This window comes from Anabrus simplex, chromosome 3 (assembly GCF_040414725.1).
Source record: "Anabrus simplex isolate iqAnaSimp1 chromosome 3, ASM4041472v1, whole genome shotgun sequence".
Classification (NCBI taxonomy): Eukaryota; Metazoa; Arthropoda; class Insecta; order Orthoptera; family Tettigoniidae; genus Anabrus; species Anabrus simplex.
In genome coordinates this window covers 495666-518354 of record NC_090267.1, presented here as the reverse complement: position 1 = coordinate 518354, position 22689 = coordinate 495666, and positions in this window count along the sequence as shown.

Below are 22689 nucleotides of genomic sequence, written 5' to 3'. Positions count from 1 at the left end.
ACGGTGTTCTGTTGATTAATGATGGCGGATGACAGCTGACGAAATTGCTCGCTACTACGCTAAAGAGGGCATCACGGTGCTCTCTTGATTAAAGATGGCGGATGATAGCTGTCAAAAAAGCACGTGACTTCGTTTACCGATTCAAATCTCGCGCTAGTAAGGTTAAGTTGGCAGCATTGAAGTTTAGGCCCGTTAAGATGGCAGCACTGAGGTTAGCGATGCGTTGTCGATGATAGCTGTCAAAAATCACGTGGCTTTGTATACCGATTCAAATCTCGCGTTAGTTAGGTTAAGTTGGCAGCACTGAGGTTTAGGCCCGTCAAGATGGCAGCAGGGAGGTTAGCGATGCGTTGTTGTTGTTGTTGTCGTTGTTGTAATAGCAGTCAAAAAGCACGAGGCTTTGTTTACAATTCAAAATTCTCGCGGGTGGAGGAGCGAGCCCCTGGGAAGGGCTCCCGGGTGGCTGGGGATTAGCGGGCCCATGGGAAGGCCCTCGGGTCGCGGCGTAGGAGCGGGCCCCTGGGAGCCCGGTGGCGGCGGCCGCCGAACGATCCAATATACCTACTGACAACAGTGCGGGACCTAATGAAGAATAAACACAAAGTGTTGCAGTTTGCGGCGAGTTCTGATAGTTCGCATGGACTCGCTATAAGGAAAACAATGGAAGCATCATCTTTAAAAAAACTGGACGCTGCGTTATTCACGTGGTTTCAGCAAAAGAGAGGCGAAGGTGAACCTATTAGTGGTCCTATGATAACAAGTTAGGACAAATATTTCACGAAAAGATGGGGCTCTCAGTGTCCTCACCAGCGTCCAATGGTTGGCTACAGAGATTTAAGGACAGACATGGCATTCGAGAATTGAACATCGGAGGAGAAGAACTAAGTGGTGACAGCGGTGCAGCAGAAAACTTTAGATGCGTGTCAATGCGCATAATTGATAGATACAATTTCGTTCCGAGTCAACTGCACAATGCCGATAGTGGTATAATTGGATGGTTCGGCCGCTGCCTCCGCCTCCGGGCTCCCAGGGGCCTCCTCCTACTCCCGAGGGGCCTTCCGAGGGGCCCATTCCTCCTCCTCCTTCCGAGGGGCCTTCCCAAGGGCCCATGCCTCCTCCTACTCCCGGGAGCCTTCCCAGGGTCCTGCTCCCCCTCCCACGGGAAATTTGAATTGGTAAAAGAAGCCACGTGCTCTTTGACAGCTATCATCGACAACAACGCATCGCTAACCTCAGTACTGCCACCTTGACGGCAATACACCTGAGTGGTACCAACTAAACCTCACTAGCGCGAGATTTGAATCGGTAAAAAAAACCACGTGCTTTTTTGACAGCTGTCATCCGCCATCTTTAAACTATAGAGCACAGTACTGCCTTCTTTAGCTACTTACCTGTGAAATGTGGTGGCGGATAATTTGAAAAATGTTTTTTGACAGCAGCCATCTTTAACCCAGAGAGTACCGTGCTGCCCTCTTTAGCTAGATACCTTTGAAATGTGGTCGCAGGCAATTCCGCGTGACAGCAGCCATCTTTAATCAAGAGAGCACGGTGCTGCCCTCTTTGCGGCGATGGCAAATTCCACATGCTCTTGTTTGGAAACAAACTCACGTGCTTTTTTCTGACAGCTGTCATCCGCCATCTTGCATCACAAACCTCAGTGCTGCACTCTTTAGCTAGATACCTTTCAAATGCGGTGGCGGCAATGTGAAAAATTCTATGTGCTCTTGTTTCGAAACAAAGCCACGTGCTTTTTTGACAGCTGTCATCCGCCATCTTTAATCAATAGAGCACAGTGCTGCCCTCTGTCGTCAGCTGTCATCCGCCATCTTACATCGCAAACCTCAGTGCTACACTCTTTAGGTACATACCTTTGAAATATGGTGGCGGATAATTTAAAAAGTAAATTTCTACAGCAGCCATCTCTCGACGCTAATGGCACAAGATGGTGGCTATACATGACTCCTTAAAGGTGCATATGCAAGATTGACGCTATACATAGGTTCTTATGAGACGCCATTGGGATGCTTGCGCAAGATGGCGGTTATACAAGGCTCCTTATGACACACCCTAGGGATGCTTGCGCAAGATTGCGGTTACACTGATGAGGCGGCTTAAGGGACCTTGCACAAGATGTCTAGAGACGCCCTAAGGATGCTTGCGCAAGATGGCGGACGCAAGATGGCCGCTATACATGACTCCTTATGAGACATCTTAACGGTGCTTGCGCAAGATGGCTGCTGCTCTTATGAAGAAAGTTAGCTTCGAGGCTAACGTGTCGTGCTAGTTCGATTCATTAAATTTGGGGCTTAAATGCAAAATGTTAAATATCTCGAAAACGGTGCATCGTAGAGCAAAACGGACAAAATATTTCTGCCCAATACCTCGGTTCGCAGTATGACGAACATGATAGCATAAGAAAAACATAGTCTAAAGATGAGATCAACGGTTCGGTTCCTACTTAGGCTCTTTGGCGTTCGCTCTGTTTTAGCTTATATTGAAGCAAGTCTTCGTAACATGATCAGGTCTAGCTATGGTAGAGAGTATAACGTGTCGTCCAGGTTCGATTCATTAAATTTGGGGCTTAAATGCAAAATGTTAAATATCTCGAAAACGGTGCATCGTAGAGCAAAACGCACATTTTTCTGCCTAGTCCCCAGGTTCGCAGTATCAGAAACAAGGAAAACACAGTCTAATTATCAGATCAACGGTTCGATTCCTAATTAAGCCCTGTGGCATTGGCAGCTATCTAATTCTACAAGATGGTGGCTGCTCTTATGAGACACAAGATGGCTTGAGACGTCCTAGGGAGGATTGCACAAGATGGCAGACACAAAATTGTGACTATACATAGCTCCTTCTGAGACAGCCTAGGGGTGCTCGCACAAGATGGCGGCTATTCTTATGAAGATGGCTAGGTTAGAGGCTACTGCGCAAGATAACTGTTGCTGTTATTCATGCGGTAGAGGGCAATTTGAAATTCCATGTGCTTAATCAACAGAGCACACTGCTGCCCTCTTTAGCTGAAATGTGGTGGCGGATAATTTGAAAAATTATTTTGACAGCTGTTATCTTTAAACAGTGGCGACTATACATAGGCTGTTAAGGCCTTATCATTCTCCTCCTCCTCCACCTCTACCTCCTCCTCCTCCGCCTCGTATGTCAAGGCATAGCTTTCTATCGAACAAGTTTAAACCTGCATCGCGAAGGCAAGCGTGTGCAGCGATAACATTATTGCGCATGTTTAGACTTGCGAAACATAAGAAGAGTAGAATCAAACGCTGTACTCGGTACAACATGTGATCAGAACATTGATTGATGTGTTCAGAGCACATAATAAGTGATCAAGACTAGAATCGAACACTGTACTCAATACATCATGTGTTTAGAACATGCCAGGTGATACCCTTGTTCTAATAAGATCAGATTGAAACATAACAAGACTAGAATCGAACACTGTAATCGATGTTGTTAACTTCAACATGTGATCAGAACAATGATTGATGTGTTCAGAACACAAAATAAGTGCTCAACACTAGAATCGAACACTGTACTCAATACAACATGTGTTCAGAACATGTTAGGGGTTACCCTTGTTCTAAGAAGATCAGAATGAAACATAACAAGACTAGAATCGAACACTGTAATCGATTTTGTTAACTTGAACATATGATCAGTACATTGTTTGATGTGTTCAGAGCAAAAGTACAATTTTAATGATTTGCTAAGTGTAAAAATCAAAAACTATGGAACACACTGTGCACATATCGCGTAGCTAAGTCGCTCAGTAAACGATATTGCAAAACTACAACTTCAATTATTTGCCTAGTGTAAGAAAAAAACACACTGTACACATACTGCGCAGCTAACTCGCTCGCTATATGATATAGCAAAAGTACAACTTCAAATGATTTACCTTCCATCATTCGTCTTGTGTGAAAATCAGTCAAACAAGTTATCGCATAAACATTTAACATGCAATATCAGTCAATCTGTTGGCATGGGTTACAGGCGTGTAGCTTATGCGGGAAGTAAAATTAAACAGAACGCTAGTGCTATAAGAAATACTCTGCTTACATTTAAGTCCCTAGCTCTTGAACAAGCTATTACATAAATATGTAACATGAAATATCGGTTCGGAAACATATTGTTCCAATCTGTTGTCATGGGTTACAGGCATGTAGCTTGTGCAGGCAAGGGCTACTATGCAAAATGCTGAGCCGAAAAAGAGTAATCGTGATAGGGTATGGAACCCAGAAGTTACGTCTTATCAGAAGGGCAAAAAGGATGAAAGGACTCTTCCTCCTCCTTAGCGCACATTCCTTGTCGGGCTAATTGGCTAAGGGGCTAATGGGCAGAAGGGCTAATGGGCTAAAGGGCTAATAGGCAAAAGGGCTAAAGGAGCGACCTCATCGATCGCTATCAGCAAGAACGCTTGTACTTTGTTAAGTGTAGAAAATTAATTTTTATTCGTAAATGGTTTTATGTTCAGAACAAGGAATGGAACCTAGGGGTTACGTCTTACCTAATAAAATCCCCGTAGTGCGATGAGTTACATTTTTCTAACTAGTGTTTGAAACACTGAACTTTTCAAGATGATAGCAGAGAGGTTAGCAATGTTCTGTTGTTGGATTTTAAATTCAGCGCTAGAACATGCATAAGGTGGCAGCCTCGAGGTTTACCGCCGTAAAGATGGCAAGAGTGAGGTTAGCAATGTTCTGTTGCTGGATTTTAAATTCCGCGCAATAACATGCATAAGGTGGCAACCTTAAAGTTTACCGCCGTAAAGATGGCAGCAGTGAGGTTAGCAACACTCTATTGTCCTTCAAAGTTAGGTTAGGGTTCGTCAAGAAGACAGCTGTCAAAAAAGCACGTGGCTATGTTTACCAAACAAGAGCACGTGGTCGTGACGTCACGGTCACGTAATCATTCCTTAGCTCTACGTCGTTAAGAGCAACATTATGATTAGCTATATTTAAAAATCTTGGGAACAGAGCAGCAGTATGAATAGCCACGTTTTAAAGCGTGTACACATCACCTATCGATTTTACATGCATCGAATCTCGTACTAGACTTCTTCCGCTAGATTGTGCTGCTATCTTAGCACAACCTATACCCATAAACTGAAAGTACAAGGAATAGCCTGTTTCAAAGCGTGTACACATCATCTATCGATTTTGCATCCATCAAATATCGCACTAAACTTCATCCGCTAGATTGTGCTGCTATCTTAGCATAACTTATACGCATGAACTTAAAGTACAAAGAATAGCCATGTTTCAAAGCGTGTACACATTACTTATTGATTCTGCATGCATCGAATCTCGTACTAAACTTCTTCCGCTAGATTGTGCTGCTATCATAGCATAATCTATATCCCGTAAACTTAAAGTACAAAGAATAGCCATGTTTCAAAGCGTGTACTCATCACCTATCGATTTTGCATGCATCGACTCTCGTACTAAACTTCTTCGGCCAGATTGTGCTGCTACCTTAGCATAACCTATACCCATGAACTTAAAGTACAAAGAATAGCCGTGTTTCAAAGCGTGTACAGATCACCCTGAACTTCTTCCGGTAGATTGTACTGTTATCTTAGCATAACCTATACGCACGAACTTAAAGCATGAGGAATTACGTTTAACAGCGTGTACACATCACCTATTGATTTTGCAGGCATCGACTATTTTTTACCGCCAGAGAGTACAACGATTGCATATGTGTATTGCTAACCTATGTGTATAAACTTAAATCACAAGGAAGAGCTATGTTCTAAAGCGCGAACACGTCACCTATCGATTTTGCATGCATTAACTATCGTACTAAACATCTACCGCTAGAGTGTACAACGTTCGCAATTGTGTGCTGCTAACTATGTGTGTGAAATTAAAGCACAAAGAATAGCGTGTACACATCACCTGTCAATTTTCCACAGTAGTATAATTGGATGGTTCTGGCGCCTCCGCCGCATCCTCCGCCGCCCGCCTCCTCCGCCGCCGCCGCCGCCGCCGCCCGCGGGAAATTTGAATTTTGGCGCGAGATTTGAATTTGTAAACAAAGCCACGTGCTTTTTGACAGCTATCATCGACAACAACGAATCGCTAACCTCACTGCTGCCATCTTGACGGGCCTAAACCTCACTAGTACCAACTTAACCTAACTAGCGTAAGGTAAACAAAGCCACGTGTTTTTTGACAGCCACGTGCTTTTTGACAGACAACAACGCATCGCTAACCTCAGTACTGCCATCTTGACGGGCCTAAACCTCAGTAGTGCCAACTTAACCTCACTAGCATGAGGTAAACAAAGCCACGTGCTTTTTGACAGCCACGTGCTTTTTGACAGATTTGTAAACAAAGCCACGTGCTTTTTGACAGACAACAACGCATCGCTAACCTCAGTACTGCCATCTTGACGGACCTAAACCTTAGTGGTACCAACTTAACCTAACTAGCGCGAGGTAAACAAAGCCACGTGTTTTTTAACAGCCACGTGCTTTTTGACAGATTTGTAAACAAAGCCACGTGCTTTTAGACAGACAACAACGCATCGCTAACCTCAGTACTGCCATCTTGACGGGCCTAAACCTTAGTGGTACCAACTTAACCTAACTAGCATGAGATAAACAAAGCCACGTGCTTTTTGACAGCCACGTGCTTTTTTGACAGCTGTCATCCGCCATCTTTAAACTACAGAGCACCGTGCTGCCCTCTTTCGTCACCTGTCATCGGCAGTGCTGCCATCTTGACGGACCTAAACCTTAGTGCTACCAACTTAACCTCACTAGCTCGAGATAAACAAATCCACGTGCTTTTTGACAGCTACGTACTTTTTTGATAGCGGTCATCCGCCATCTTTAATCTATAGAGCACAGTGCTGCCCTCTTTAGCTACTTACCTTTGAAATGTGGTGGCGGATAATTTGAAAAATGCTTTTCGACAAGCAGCCATCTTTAATCCAGAGAGAACAGTGCTGCCCTCTATGTGGTGGCGGCAAATTGAAAAATTCTACGTGCCCTTGTTTGAAAACAAACTCACGTGCTTTTTGACAGCTGTCATCCGCCATCTTTAATCTATAGAGCACAGTGCTGCCCTCTTTAGTTTGAAATGTGGTGGTGGTAAATTCCACGTGCTCTTGTTTGGAAACAAAGCCATGTGCTTTTTTGACAGTTGTCATCCGCCATCTTTAATCAACAGAGCACCGTGCTGCTATCATGCGGGCAATTTCATCACCTATCACCCGCCATCTTTAATCTACAGAACACCGTGCTGCCCTCTTTATGGCTACTAACTTAAGCATGTAGTAGCGGGCAATTTGAAAAGTTCTGTTAGCTATCATCCACCATCTTTAATCAAGAGAGCACCGTGCTGCCATCTTTAGTTGAAATGTGGTGGCGGCAAATTCCACGTGCTCTTGTTTGGAAACAAAGCCATGTGCTTTTTTGACAGCTGTCATCCGCCATCTTTAATCAACAGAGCACTGTGCTACTATCATGCGGGCAATTTCATCACCTGTCATCCGCCATCTTTAATCCACAGAACACCATGCTGACCTCTTTGTGGCTACTACCTTAAGCACGTAGTAGCGGGCAATTTGAAAAGTTCTGTTAGCTATCATCCGCCATCTTTAATCAAGAGAGCACTGTGCTGCCATCTTTAGCTAGATACCTTTGAAATGTGGTGGCGGCAAATTGAAAAATTCCACGTGCTCTTGTTTGGAAACAAACTCACGTGCTTTTTCGACAGCTACCATCCGCCATCTTTAATCAACAGAGCATAGTGCTACCCTCTTTAGTTTGAAATGTGATGGCGGCAAATTCCACGTGCTCTTGTTTGGTAAACATAGCCATGTGCTTTTTTGACAGCTGTCATCCGCCATCTTTAATACAGAGAGCACCGTGCTGCCCTCTTTATCGTAGTAGATGTAAATTCGTCACCTGTCATCCGCAGTGCTGCCATCTTTAGCTAGATACCTTTGAATAGTGGTGGCGGATAATTTAAAAAGAAAAATTCTACAGCAGCCCTCTCTCGACGCTAATTGCATAAGATGGCGGCTATACATGACTCCTTAAGGGTGCTTACGCAAGATGGCTGCTATACACAGGTTCTTATGAGACGCCCTTGGGATGCTTGCGCAAGATGGCAGTTATACATGGCTCCTTATGAGATGCCCTAGGGATGCTTGCGCAAGATAGCGGCTGCTCTTATGGGATGGCTTAAGGGTCCTTGCACAAGATAGCTTGAGACGCCCTAAGGATGCTTGCGCAAGATGGCGGACACAAGATGGCGGCTATACACAACTCCTTATGAGACGCTTTAAGGGTGCCTGCGCAAGATGGTTGCTACTCTTAGCTTAGAGGCTAACGTGTCGTGATAGTTCGAGTCAGTAAATTTAGGGCTTAAATGCAAAATGTTAGATATATCGAAAACGGTGCACCGTAGAGCAAAACGGACAAACTTTTTCTGCCTAATACCTAGGTTCGCAGTATGAGGAACAAGAAAATCATAGTCTAATGATGGATCAACGGTTCGGTTCCTACTTAGGCCCTTTGGCATTTGCTCTGTTTTAGCTTGTATTGAAGCGAGTCTTCGTAACATGATCAGGTCTAGCTATGGTAGAGAGTATAACGTACCGTGCAGGTTCGATTCATTAAATTTGGAGGCTTAAATGCAAAATGTTAAATATCTCGAAAACGATGCATCGTAGAGCAAAACGGACAAAATTTTTCCGCCTAATACGTAGGTTCGTAGTATCAGGAACAAGAAAAAACATAGTCTAATGATGAGATCAACGGTTCGATTCCTACTTAAGCCCTTTGCCATTCGCAGCTATCTATTTCTACAAGATGGTGGCTGCTCTTATGAGAAACAAGATGCCTTGAGACGTCCTAGGGATGCTTACGCAAGATGGCAGACACAAAATGGTGACTACATAGCTCCTTATGAGACGGCCTAGGGGTGCTCGCACAAGATGGCGGCTACTCTTATGAAGAAAGCTAGCTTAGAGGCTACTGCGCAAGATAACAGCTGCTGTTATGCATGTGGTGGAGGGCAATTTGAAATTCTATGTGCTTAATCAACAGAGCACCCTGCTGCCCTCTTTAGCTGAAATGTGGTGGTGGATAATTTGAAAAATTCTTTTGACAGCTATCATCTTTAAACAAAGGCGACTATACATAGGCTGTTAAGGCCTTATCATTCTCCTCCTCCTCCTCCTCCTCCTCCTCCTCCTCCTCCTCCTCATCCCCCTCCTCCTTCTCTACCTCCTCCTCCGCCTCTTATGTCAAGGCATAGCTTTATATCGAACAAGTTTAAACCTGCATCGCGAAGGCAAGCGTGTGCAGCGATAACATTATTGTGCATGTTTAGACTTTCGAAACATAAGAAGAGTAGAATCAAACGCTGTACTCGATACGACATGTGATCAGAACATTGATTGATGCGTTCAGAAAACAAAATAAGTGATCAAGACTAGAATCGAACAATGTACTCAATACATCATGTGTTTAGAATATGTCAGGGGATACGCTTGTTCTAAGAAGATCAGATTGAAACATAACAAGACTAGAATAGAACACTGTAATCGATGTTGTTAACTTCAACATGTGATCAGAACATTGATTGATGTGTTCAGAACACAAAATAAGTGATCATGACTAGAATCGAACACTGTACTCGATACAACATGTGATCAGAACATTGATCGATGTGTTCAGAACACGAAATAAGTGATCAAGACTAGAATCGAACACTGTACTCAATACAACATGTGTTTAGAACATGTTAGGGGGTACCCTTGTTCTAAGAAGATCAGAATGAAACATAACAAGACTAGAATCGAACACTGTAATCGATGTTGTTAACCTCAACATATGATCAGAACATTGTTTGATGTGTTCAGAGCAAAAGTACAATTTTGATGATTTGCGCAGCTAACTCGCTCGGTAAACGATATAGCCAAAGTATATCTTCAAATTATTTACCTTCCATCGTACGTCTTGTGTGTAAAAATCAGTCGAACAAGTTATCGCATAAACATGGCTGAAAAAAAAAATCGTGATTGGGTATGGAACCCAGGGGTTACATCTTATCAGAAGGGCAAAAAGGATGAAAGGACTCTTCCTCCTCCTTACCGCACATTCCTTGGCTAAAGGGCTAATGGGCTAAAGGGCTAATGGGCTAAAGGGCTAAAGGGCTAATGGGCTAAAGGGCAAAAGGGCTAAAGGTGCAACAACCTCATCGATCGCTATCAGCAAGAACGCTTGTACTTTGTTAAGTGTAGAAAATTAATCTTTATTGGTAAATGGTTTTATGTTCAGAACAAGGAATGGAACCTAGGGGTTACGTCTTAACTAATAAAATCCCCGAGGTGCGATGAGTTACGTTTTTCGAACTAGTGTTTGGAACACTGAACTTTTCAAGATGATAGCAGAGAGTTTAGCAATGTTCTGTTATTGGATTTTAAATTCCGCGCTACAACATGCATAAGGTGGCAGCCCTTGAGGTTTACTGCCGTAAAGATGACAAGAGTGAGGTTAGCAATGTTCCGTTGTTGGATTTTTAAAATTCTCCGCTATAACATGCATAAGGTGGCAGCCTTGAGGTTTACCGCCGTAAAAATGGCAGCAGTGAGGTTAGCGACGCTCTATTGTCCTTCAAAGTGAGGTTAGGGTTCGTCAAGAAGACAGCTGTCAAAAAAGCACGTGGCTATGTTTACCAAACAAGGGCACGTGGCTGTGACGTCACGGTCACGTAATCAATCCTTAGCTCGACGTCGTTAAGAGTAGCATTAGGATTAGCTATGCTTAAAAGTCTTGGGAACAGAGCAGCAGTTTGAATTGCCATGTTTCAAAGCGTGTACACATCACCTATCGATTTTACATGCATCGACCATCGAACTAAACTTCATCCGCTAGATAGTGCTGCTATCTTAGCATAACCTATACCCATAAAATTAAAGTACAATGAATAGCCATGTTTCAAAGCGTGTACACATTACCTATCGACTTTGCATGCAACAAATATTGTACTAAACTTCTACCGCTAGGTTGCTCTGCTATCTTAGCATAACTTATACACATGAACTTAAAGTACAAAGAATAGCCATGTTTCAAAGCGTGTACACATTACTTATTGATTTTGCATTCATCGAATCTCGTACTAAATTTATTCCGCTAGTTCGTGCTGCTATCTTAGCATAACCTATACCAATGAACTTAAAGTACAATGATTAGTCATGTTTCAAAGCGTGTACACATCAACTATCGAATTTGCATTTATCGACTCTCGTACTAAACTTCTGCAGGTAGATTGTGCTGCTATCTTAGCATAACTAGGACGCATGAACTTAAAGTACAAAGAATAGCTATGTCTCAAAGCATGTACACATTACCTATCGATTTTGCAAGCATCGACTCTCGTACTAAACTTCTTCCGCTAGATTGTGCTTCTATCTTAGCATAACCTATACACATGACCCTAAGGTACAAAGAATAGCCATGTTTCAAAGCGTGTACACATTACCTATCGACTTTGCATGCAACAAATATCGTACTAAACTTCTTCCGGTAGATTGTGCTGGCATCTTAGCATAACTTATACGCATGAACTTAAAAGTACAAAGAATAGCCATGTTTCAAAGCATGTACACATTACCTATGGATTTTGCATGCATTGACTCTCGTACTAATCTCCTCCCGCTAGATTGTGCTGCTATCCTAGCATAACCTATACGCGTGACCTTAAAGTAAAAAGAATAGCCATGTTTCAAAGTGTGTACACATTACCTATCGATTTGCATGCAACAAATATTGTACTAAACTTCTTCCGCTAGGTTGTGCTGCTATCTTATCATAACTAAGATGCATGAACTGAAAGTACAAAGAATAGCCTTGTTTCAAAGCGTTTACACATTACCTAATGATTTTGCACGAAACGACTATCATACTAAACTTTTCCCACTAGATTGTGCTACAATCATGTAAGTGTGCTGCTATCTTAGCATAACCTATCGATTTTACATGCATCGACTATCGTACTAGACTTCTTCCGCTAGAGCATGTAGCAATCGCTTTTGTGTATCCCTAACCCATGTGCACGAACTTAAAGCATAAAGATGAGCTATGTTCTAAAGCGTGTACACATCACCTATCGATAATGTATGTATCGAATATCGTACTAAACTTCTCCTGCTAGAGCGTACGAGTATCGCTTGTGCGTGCACGAACTTAAAGCATAAAGAATAGCAATGTATAAAAATCTTGTAAACAAAGCAGCAGCATTACGTATAGTCAAGATTAAATGCGTGCACACATCATGTATCCATGATGCACACAGTACTAAACTTATTCCATTAGAATGTATAAAGTTCGCATGTGTTTGCGCTGCTATCTTAGCATAGCCTATGTGAATGAACATAAAGCATAAAGAATAGTGATGTATAAAAATCTTGTGAACATAGCAGAGTGTTAACTACGTAGGTGTAGACATTGAACTTTGCATGCTGAGGCAGCATACTACGTGACCGTGACGTCACGACCACGTGCTCTTGTTTGGTAAACATAGCCACGTGCTTTTTTGACAGCTGTCTTCTTGACGAACCCTAACCTCACTTTGAAGGACAATAGAGCGTCGCTAACCTCACTGCTGCCATTTTTACGGAGGTCAACCTCAAGGCTGCCACCTTATGCATGTTATAGCGCGCAATTTAAAATCCAGCAACAGAACATTGCTAACCTCACTCTTGCCATCTTTACGGCGGTAAACCTCAAGGCTGCCACCTTATGCATGTTGTAGCGTGGCTTTGTTTCCCAACAAGAGCACATAGAATTTTTCAAATTGCCGCCACCACATTTCAAAGGTATCTAGCTAAAGAGTACAGCACTGTGCTCTGTTGATTAAAGATGGTGGATGGTAGCTGTCAAAAAAGCACGTGAGTTTGTTTTCAAACAAGGGCACGTAGAATTTTTCAATTTGCCGCCACCACATAGAGGGCAGCACTGTTCTCTCTGGATTAAAGATGGCTGCTTGTCGAAAAGCACTTTTTCAAATTATCCGCCACCACATTTCAAAGGTAAGTAGCTAAAGAGGGCAGCACTGTGCTCTATAGATTAAAGATGGCGGATGACCGCTATCAAAAAAGCACGTAGCTGTCAAAAAGCACGTGGATTTGTTTATCTCGAGCTATTGAGGTTAAGTTGGTAGCACTAAGGTTTAGGTCCGTCAAGATGGCAGCACTGCCGATGACAGGTGACGAAAGAGGGCAGCACGGTGCTCTGTAGTTTAAAGATGGCGGATGACAGCTGTCAAAAAGCACGTGGCTGTCAAAAAGCACGTGGCTTTGTTTATCTCATGCTAGTTAGGTTAAGTTGGTACCACTAAGGTTTAGGCCCGTCAAGATGGCAGTACTGAGGTTAGCGATGCGTTGTTGTCTGTCAAAAAGCACGTGGCTTTGTTTACAAATCTGTCAAAAAGCACGTGGCTGTTAAAAAACACGTGGCTTTGTTTACCTCGCGCTAGTTAGGTTAAGTTGGTACCACTAAGGTTTAGGTCCGTCAAGATGGCAGTACTGAGGTTAGCGATGCGTTGTTGTCTGTCAAAAAGCACGTGGCTTTGTTTACAAATCTGTCAAAAAGCACGTGGCTGTCAAAAAGCACGTGGCTTTGTTTACCTCATGCTAGTGAGGTTAAGTTGGCACTACTGAGGTTTAGGCCCGTCAAGATGGCAGTACTGAGGTTAGCGATGCGTTGTTGTCTGTCAAAAAGCACGTGGCTGTCAAAAAACACGTGGCTTTGTTTACCTCATGCTAGTTAGGTTAAGTTGGTACTAGTGAGGTTTAGGCCCGTCAAGATGGCAGCAGTGAGGTTAGCGATGCGTTGTTGTCCATGACAGCTGTCATAAAGCACGTGGCTTTGTTTACAAATTCAAATCTCGCGCCAAAATTCAAATTTCCCGCGGGCGCCGGCGGCGGCGGCGGCGGCGGAGGAGGAGGCGGGCGGCGGAGGATGCGGCGGAGGCGCCAGAACCATCCAATTATACTACTTTCCACGCATTAACTATTGTACTAAAGTTCTTCCACTAGAGCGTGCGATCATTGCTTGTGTGTGGTGCAATCTTAACATAACCTATGTGCACGAACATCAAGCACAAAGAATAGCCAAGTTCAAAGCGTGTACACATCACCTGTCAATTTTGCACGCATTAACTATTGTACTAAAATTCTTCCACCAGAGCGTGCGATCATTGCTTGTATGTGCTGCAATCTTAACATAACCTATGTGCACGAACATAAGGCACAAAGAATAGCCAAGTTCAAAGCGTGTACACATCACCTATCAATTTTGCATGCATCGACTTTCGTACTCAACTTCTTCCACTAGAGCGTGCGACAACCTTATAAGTATGCTGCTAACTTACTATAACTTATACGCATGAACTTATAGCACAAAGAATAGCGATGTATAAAAATCTTGTGAACATAGCAGCAGCAGTAAAAATAGCAATGTTTTAAAAGCGTGTACGCATTGCCTATCGATTATACATGCATCAACTAGAGTACTAAACTTCTCCCGCTAGAGTGTACTGCTATCTTAGCATAACCTATGTGCACGAATTTAAAGCACGAAGAATACTTAAGTTTCAAAGCGTGTACACATCACCTATCGATTTTGCTTGCATGAACTATCGTACTAAACACATCCCGCTAGAATGTACAATGTTCACATGTGTTTGTGCTGCTACTTTAGCATGACCTATGCGAACGAACTTAAAGCACAAAGAATAGCGATGTTTCAAAATCTTGCGAACATAGTAGCAGTAAGAATAGCAAGGTTTAAAAGCGTGTACATATCACCTTTTGATAATGCATACATCAACTATCGTACTAAACAACTTCTACGCGAGCGTGCGACCATCGCTTGTACGTGTGCTGCTATTTTAAAATAACCTATGTGCATGAACATAAAGCATAAAAATAGTTATGTGTAAAAATCTTGTGAACATAGCAAAGTGTTAACTACGTAAGTGTAGACATTGAACTTTGCATGCTGAAGCAGCATACTACGTGACCGCGACGTCACGACCACGTGCTCTTGTTTGGTAAACATAGCCACGTGCTTCTTTGACAGCTGTCTCCTAGACGAGCCCTAACCTCACTTTGAACGACAATAGAAAGAGTCGCTAACCTCACTGCTGCCATCCTTACGGAGGTCAACCTCAAGGCTGCCACCTTATGCATGTTATAGCGCGCAATTTAAAATCCAGCAACAGAACATTGCTAACCTCACTCTTGCCATCTTTACGGCGGTAAACCTCAAGGCTGCCACCTTATGCATGTTGTAGCGCGGAATTTAAAATCCAACAACAGAACATTGCTAACCTCTCTGCTATCATCTTGAAATGTTCAGTGTTAGAAAACACTAGTTAGAAAAATGTAACATTGCTAACCTCTCCGCTATCATCTTGAAAAGCTCAGTGTTAGAAAACACTAGTTAGAAAAATGTAACTCATCGCACCTCGGGGATTTTATTAGGTATGGCGTAACCCCTAGGTTCCATTCCTTGTTCTGAACATAAAACCATTTACGAATAAAGATTAATTTTCTACACTTAACAAAGTACAAGCGTTCTTGCTGATAGCTGTCAATGAGCTTGCCGCTCCTTTAGCCCTTTTGCCTATTAGCCCTTTAGCCCATTAGCCCTTTTGCCCAATAGCCCTTTAGCCAATTAGCCCTACAAGGAATGTGCGGTAAGGAGGAGGAAGTGTCCTTTCATCCTTTTTGCCCTTCTGATAAGACGTAACCCCTGGGTTCCATACCCTATCACGATTACTTTTTTTTCGGCTCAGCATTATGCATAGTAGCCCTCGCCTGCACAAGCTACATGCTTGTAACCCATGTCAACAGATTGAAACAATATGTTTCCGAACCGATATTTCAAGTTACATATTTATGTAATAGCTTGTTCAAGAGCTAGGGACTTAAATGTAAGCAGAGTATTTCTTATAGCACTAGCGTTCTGTTTAATTTTACTTCCCGCATAAGCTACATGCTTGTAACTCATGCCAACAGGTTGACTGATATTTCATGTTACATGTTTATGCGATAATTTGTTCGACTGATTTTCACACAAGACGAATGATGGAAGGTACATCATTTGAAGTTCTACTTTTGCTATATCGTTTAGCGAGCGAGTTAGCTGCGCAGTATGTGTACAGAGTATTTTTTATTCTTACACTAGGCAAATCATTGAAGTTGTAGTTTTGCAATATCGTTTACTGAGCGAGTTAGCTACGCGATATGTGCACAGTGTTTTTCCATAGTTTTTGACTTTACACTAAGCAAATCATTAAAATTGTACCTTTGCTCTGAACACAACAAACAGTGTTCTGATCATATGTTGAATTTAACATCATCGATTACAGTGTTCGATTCTAGTCTTGTTATGTTTCAATCTGATCTTCTTAGAACATAACATGTTCTAAACACATGTTGTATTGAGTACAGTGTTCGATTCTAGTCTTGATCACTTATTTTGTGTTCTGAACACATCAAACAATGTTCTGATCATATGTCGAAGTTAACGACATCGAGTACAGTGTTCGATTCTAGTTTTGTTAGGTTTCATTCTGATCTTCTTAAAACAACGGTACCCCTAACATTTTCTAAACACATGTTGTATTGAGTACAGTGTTCGAGTCTAGTCTTGATCACTTATTTTGTGTTCTGAACACATCAATCAATGTTCTGATCACATGTTGTATCGAGTACAGTGTTCGATTCTAGTCTTGATCACTTATTTTGTGTTCTGAACGCATCAATCAATGTTCTGATCACATGTTGAAGTTAACAGCATCGATTATAGTGTTCGATTCTAGTCTGGTTATGTTTCAATCTGATCTTAGAACAAGGGTATCCCCTGACATGTTCTAAACACATGATGTATTGAATACAGTGTTCGATTCTAGACTTGATCACTTATTATGTGTTCTGAACACATCACATGTTGTATCGAGTACAGCGTTTGATTCTACTCTTCTTATGTTTCGCAAGTCTAAGCATGCACAATAATGTTATCGCTGCACACGCTTTCCTTCGCGATGCAGGTTTAAACTTGTTCGATATAAAGCTATGCCATGACATAAGAGGCGGAGGAGGAGGTAGAGAAGGAGGAGGAGGAGGAGGAGGAGGAGAATGATAAGGCCTTAACATCCTATGTGTAGTCGCCATTGTTTAAAGATGACAGCTGTCTAAAGAATTTTTCAAAATTATCCGCCACCACATTTCAGATAAAGAGGGCAGCAGGGTGCTCTGTTGATTAAGCACATAGAATTTCAAATTGCCCTCCACCGCATGCATAACAGCAGCCGTTATCTTGCGCAGTAGCCTCTAACCCAGCCATCTTCATAAGAGTAGCCGCCAACTTGTGCGAGCACCCCTAGACTGTCTCATAAGGTGCTATGTATAGTCACCATTTTGTGTCCGCCATCTTGCGTAAGCATCCCTAGGACGTCTCAAGCCGTCTTGTGTCTCATAAGAGCAGACACCATCTTGTAGAATTAGATAGCTGCCAATGCCAAAGAGCTTAAGTAGGAATCGAACAGTTGATCTGATCATTAGACTATGTATTTCTTGTTACTGATACTGCCAACCTGGGTGTTAGGCGGAAAAAGGTTGTCCGTTTTGCTCTACGATGCACTGTTTTCGAGATATTTAACATTTTGCATTTAAGCCCCAAATTTAATAAATCAAACCTGCACGACACGTTATTCTCTCTACCATAGCTAGACCTGATCATGTTACGAACAATACAATCTAAAACAGAGCAAATGCTAAAGGGTCTAAGTAGGAACCGAACCGTTGATCCCATCATTAAACTATGTTTTTCTTATGCTATCCTGTTCCTCATACTGCGAAGCTAGGTTCTAGGCAGAAATGTTTTGTCCGTTTTGCTCTACGATGCACCGTTTTCAAGATATTTAACATTTTGCATTTAAGCACCAAATTTAATGAATCGAACTAGCACGACACGTTAGCCTGCAAGCTAGCTTTCTTCATAAGAGCAGCAGTTATCTTGCGCAAGCACCCTTAAGGTGTCTGATAGGGAGTAATGTATAGCCACCTTCTTGCGTATGCCATCTTGCGCAAGCATCCTTAGGGGGTCTCATAAGGAGCCTTGTATAACCGCCATCTTGCGCAAGCATTCCAATAGCGTCTCATAAGTACCTATGTATAGCGGCCATCTAGCATATGCGCCTTTAAGGAGTCATGTATAGCCACCACCTTGTGCAATTAGCGTCGAGAGATGGCTGCTGTAGAAATTTTCTTTTTAAATTATCCGCCACCATATTTCAAAGGTATGTACCTAAAGAGTGTAGCACTGAGGTTTGCGATGTAAGATGGCGGGTGACAGCTGACAAAAAGCGCGTGAGTTTGTTTACTAAACAAGAGCACGTGGTATTTTTCAATTTGCAGCCACCACATTTCAAAGGTATCTAGCTAAAGATGGCAGCACGGTGCTCTCTTGATTAAAGATGGCGGATGACAGCAGTAGTATAATAGGACAGTTCGGCGGCCTCCTCCTCCTCCTTTGAATTCTGGCGGGAAATTTGAATTTTGGCGGGACATTTGAATTTGTAAACAAAGCCACGTGCTTTTTGACAGCTGTCATCGACAACAACGCATCGCTAACCTCACTGCTGCCATCTTGACGGGCCTAAACCTCAGTAGTGCCAAATTAACCTAACTAGCGTGAGGTAAACAAAGCCACGTGTTTTTTGACAGCCACGTGCTTTTTGACAGACAACAACGCATCGCTAACCTCAGTACTGCCATCTTGACGGGCCTAAACCTCAGTAGTGCCAACTTAACCTAACTAACGCGAGGTAAACAAAGCCACGTGCTTTTTGACAGCCACGTGCTTTTTTGACAGCTGTCACTTAACCTAACTAGAGCGAGGTAAACAAAGCCACGTGTTTTCCGACAGCCACGTGCTTTTTGACAGACAACAACGCATCGCTAACCTCAGTACTGCCATCTTGCCGGGCCTAAACATCAGTAGTGCCAACTTAACCTAACTAGCGCGAGGTAAACAAAGCCACGTGCTTCTTGACAGCCACGTGCTTTTTTGACAGTTGTCACTTAACCTAACTAGAGCGAGGTAAACAAAGCCACGTGTTTTTCGATAGCCACGTGCTTTTTGACAGACAACAATGCATCGCTAACCTCAGTACTGCCATCTTGCCGGGCCTAAACCTCAGTAGTGCCAACTTAACCTAACTAGCGCGAGATTAACAAATCCACGTGCTTTTTGACAGCCACGTGCTTTTTTGACAGCTGTCATTTAACCTAACTAGTGCGAGGTAAACAAAGCCACGTGTTATTCGACAGCCACGTGCTTTTTGACAGACAACAACGCATCGCTAACCTCAGTACTGCCATCTTGACGGGCCTAAACCTTAGCGCTACCAACTTAACCTCACTAGCGTGAGATAAACAAAGCTACGTGCAGCTGTCATCCGCCATCTTTGAGCACCGTGCTGCCCTCTTTAGCTACTTACCTTTGAAATGTGGTGGCGGTAAATTCCACGTGCTTTACAAACCGATATGCTTTTCTGACAGCTGTCATCCACCATCCTTAATCCACAGAGAACAGTGCTGCAATCTTTGTGGTGGCGGCAAATTCCACGTGCTTTACAAATCAACATGCTTTTTTTGACAGCTGTCAACCGCCATCTTTAATCACCGTGCTGCCCTCTATGTGGTGGCGGTAAATTCCACGTGCTTTACAAACCTATATGCTTTTCTGACAGCTGTCATCCGCCATGTTTAATCACAGTGCTGCCCGGTAGCGGCAAATTCCACGTGCTCTTGTTTGGAAACAAAGCCATGTGCAGCTGTCGTCCGCCATCTTTAATCAACAGAGCACCGTGCTGCGGGCAATTTCGTCAGTTGTCATCCGCCATCTTTAATCCACAGAACACCATGCTGCCCTCTTTATGGCTACTACCTTAATCACGTAGTAGTGGGCAATTTGAAAAGTTCTGTTAGCTATCATCCGCCATCTTTGAGCACCGTGCTGCCATCTTTAGTTGAAATGTGGCGGCGGATAATTTGAAAAAATGCTTTTTGACAGCAGCTATCTTTGAGCACCGTGCTACCCTCTATGTGGTGGCGGCAAATTCTACATGCTTTACAAACCCACGCGCTTTTTTTGACAGCCATCATCCGCCATCTTTAAGCAACAGAGTACAGTGCTGCCCGGTGGCGGCAAATTCCACGTGCTCTTGTTTGGAAACAAAGCCACATGCTCTTTTGACAGCTGTCACCCGCCATCTTTAACCAACAGAGCACTATGCTGCTATCATGCGGGCAATTTCGTTAGCTGTCATCCGACATCTTTAATGAACAGAGCACCGTGCTGCCCTCATGCGGGGCAATTTCGTTAGCTGTCATCCGCCATCTTTTAATGAACAGAGCACCGTGCTGCTCTCTGTAGTAGCGGGTAATTTGAAAAGTTCTGTTAGCTGTCATCCGCCATCTTTGAGCACCGTGCTGCCATCTATGTGGTGGCGACAAATTCCACGTGCTTTACAAACTCACGCGCAGCTGTCATCCGCCATCTTACAGCGCAAACCTCAGTGCTACACTCTTTAGTTGAAAAATGGTGGTGGATAATTTAAAAAGAAAAATTCTACAGCAGCCATCTCTCGACGCTAATTGCACAAGATGGTGGCTATACATGACTCCTTAAAGGTTCTTATGCAAGATGATCGCTATACATAGACGCCCTTGGGATGCTTACACAAGATGGCGGTTATACAAGGCTCCTTATGAGACACCCTAGGGATGCTTGCGCGAGATGGTGGTTGCTCTTATGAGGCGGCTTAAGGATCCTTGGCTAGAGACGCCCTAAAGATGCTTGCGCAAGATGGCGGATGCAAGATGGCGGCTATACATAGCTCCTTACGAGACAGCCAGTACTCAATACAACATGTGATCAGAACATTGATTGATGTGTTCAGAACACAAAATAAGTAGAATCGAACACTATACTCGATACAACATGTGATTAAAACATTGTCTGGTGTGTTCAGAACACTACATAAGTAGAATCGAACGCTGTACAACATGTTAGGGGATACCTTTGTTCTAAGAAGATCAGATTGAAACATAACAAGACTAGAATTGAACACTGCACTCGATGTCGTTACATGTGATCAGAACAATGATTGATGTGTTCAGATCACTAAACAAGTAGAACCGAACACTGTACAACATGTTAGGGGATACCTTTGTTCTAAGAAGATCAGATTGAAACATAACAAGACTAGAATTGAGCACAGCACTCGATACAACATGTAATCAGAACATTGATTGATGTGTTCAGATCACTAAACAAGTAGAACCGAACACTGTACAACATGTTAGGGGATACCTTTGTTCTAAGAAGATCAGATTGAAACATAACAAGACTAGAATTGAACACTGCACTCGATACAACATGTAATCAGAACATTGACTGATGTGTTCAGATCACTAAACAAGTAGAACCGAACACTGTACAACATGTTAGGGGATACCTTTGTTTAGATTGAAACTTACAAGACTAGAATCGAACACTGCACTCGATGTCGTTAACCTTAACATGTGATCCGATACAACATGTTAGGGGATACCTTTGTCCTAAGAACCGAACACTGTACAACATGTTATGGGATACCTTTGTTCTAAGAAGATCAGATTGAAACATAACAAGACTAGAATTGAACACTGCACTCGATACAACATGTAATCAGAACATTGATTGATGTGTTCAGATCACTAAACAAGTAGAACCGAACACTGTACAACATGTTAGGGGATACCTTTGTTTAGATTGAAACTAACAAGACTAGAATCGAACATTGCACTCGATGTCGTTAACCTTAACATGTGATCCGATACAACATGTTAGGGGATACCTTTATCCTAAGAACCGAACACTGTACAACATGTTAGGGGATACCTTTGTTTAGATTGAAACTAACAAGACTAGAATCGAACACTGCACTCGATGTCGTTAACCTTAACATGTGATCCGATACATCATGTTAGGGGATACCTTTGTTCTAAGAAAATTAGATTGAAACATAGCAAGCCTAGAATAGAACACTGTAAGAACATTGTTTGATGTGTTCAGTACAACTTCAATGATTAACACACACTGTGCACATATCGCATAGCTATCTCAAATCAAAAAAACACACTGTGCACATATCGCATAGCTAACACTTCAAATGATTTGCTTAGTACGAAAATTAAAAAAATCTATACCGCGTAGCTAACTCGTTCATCGCACTGCTCAGACGCTTAGTAATTGCGAATACACTCATACGAAAATCATGAAAGCACACTGCGTAGCCAACTCGCTCGGCTCACTCGCTTAGTAATTGCAACACTGATACACACACGGATAAGAATGTTCCGAGATACTACATACTTACATGTTTTTTAAGGGGGGGTGAAAGATCATAAATTATATGTACACATGTTGTCTCCTCCAAGTTGTAAGATGAAATAGACGCAGTACTGCGAGTTTGCGCTCTAGCTGGCAAACGGAAATAGCATGATATCTCAGCAAAAAAAAAAAAAAATACGCGTGAGCTTGCAAGTCAGACACAATGATGGATACCGCGATTCAAATCCTGGCAACTTATG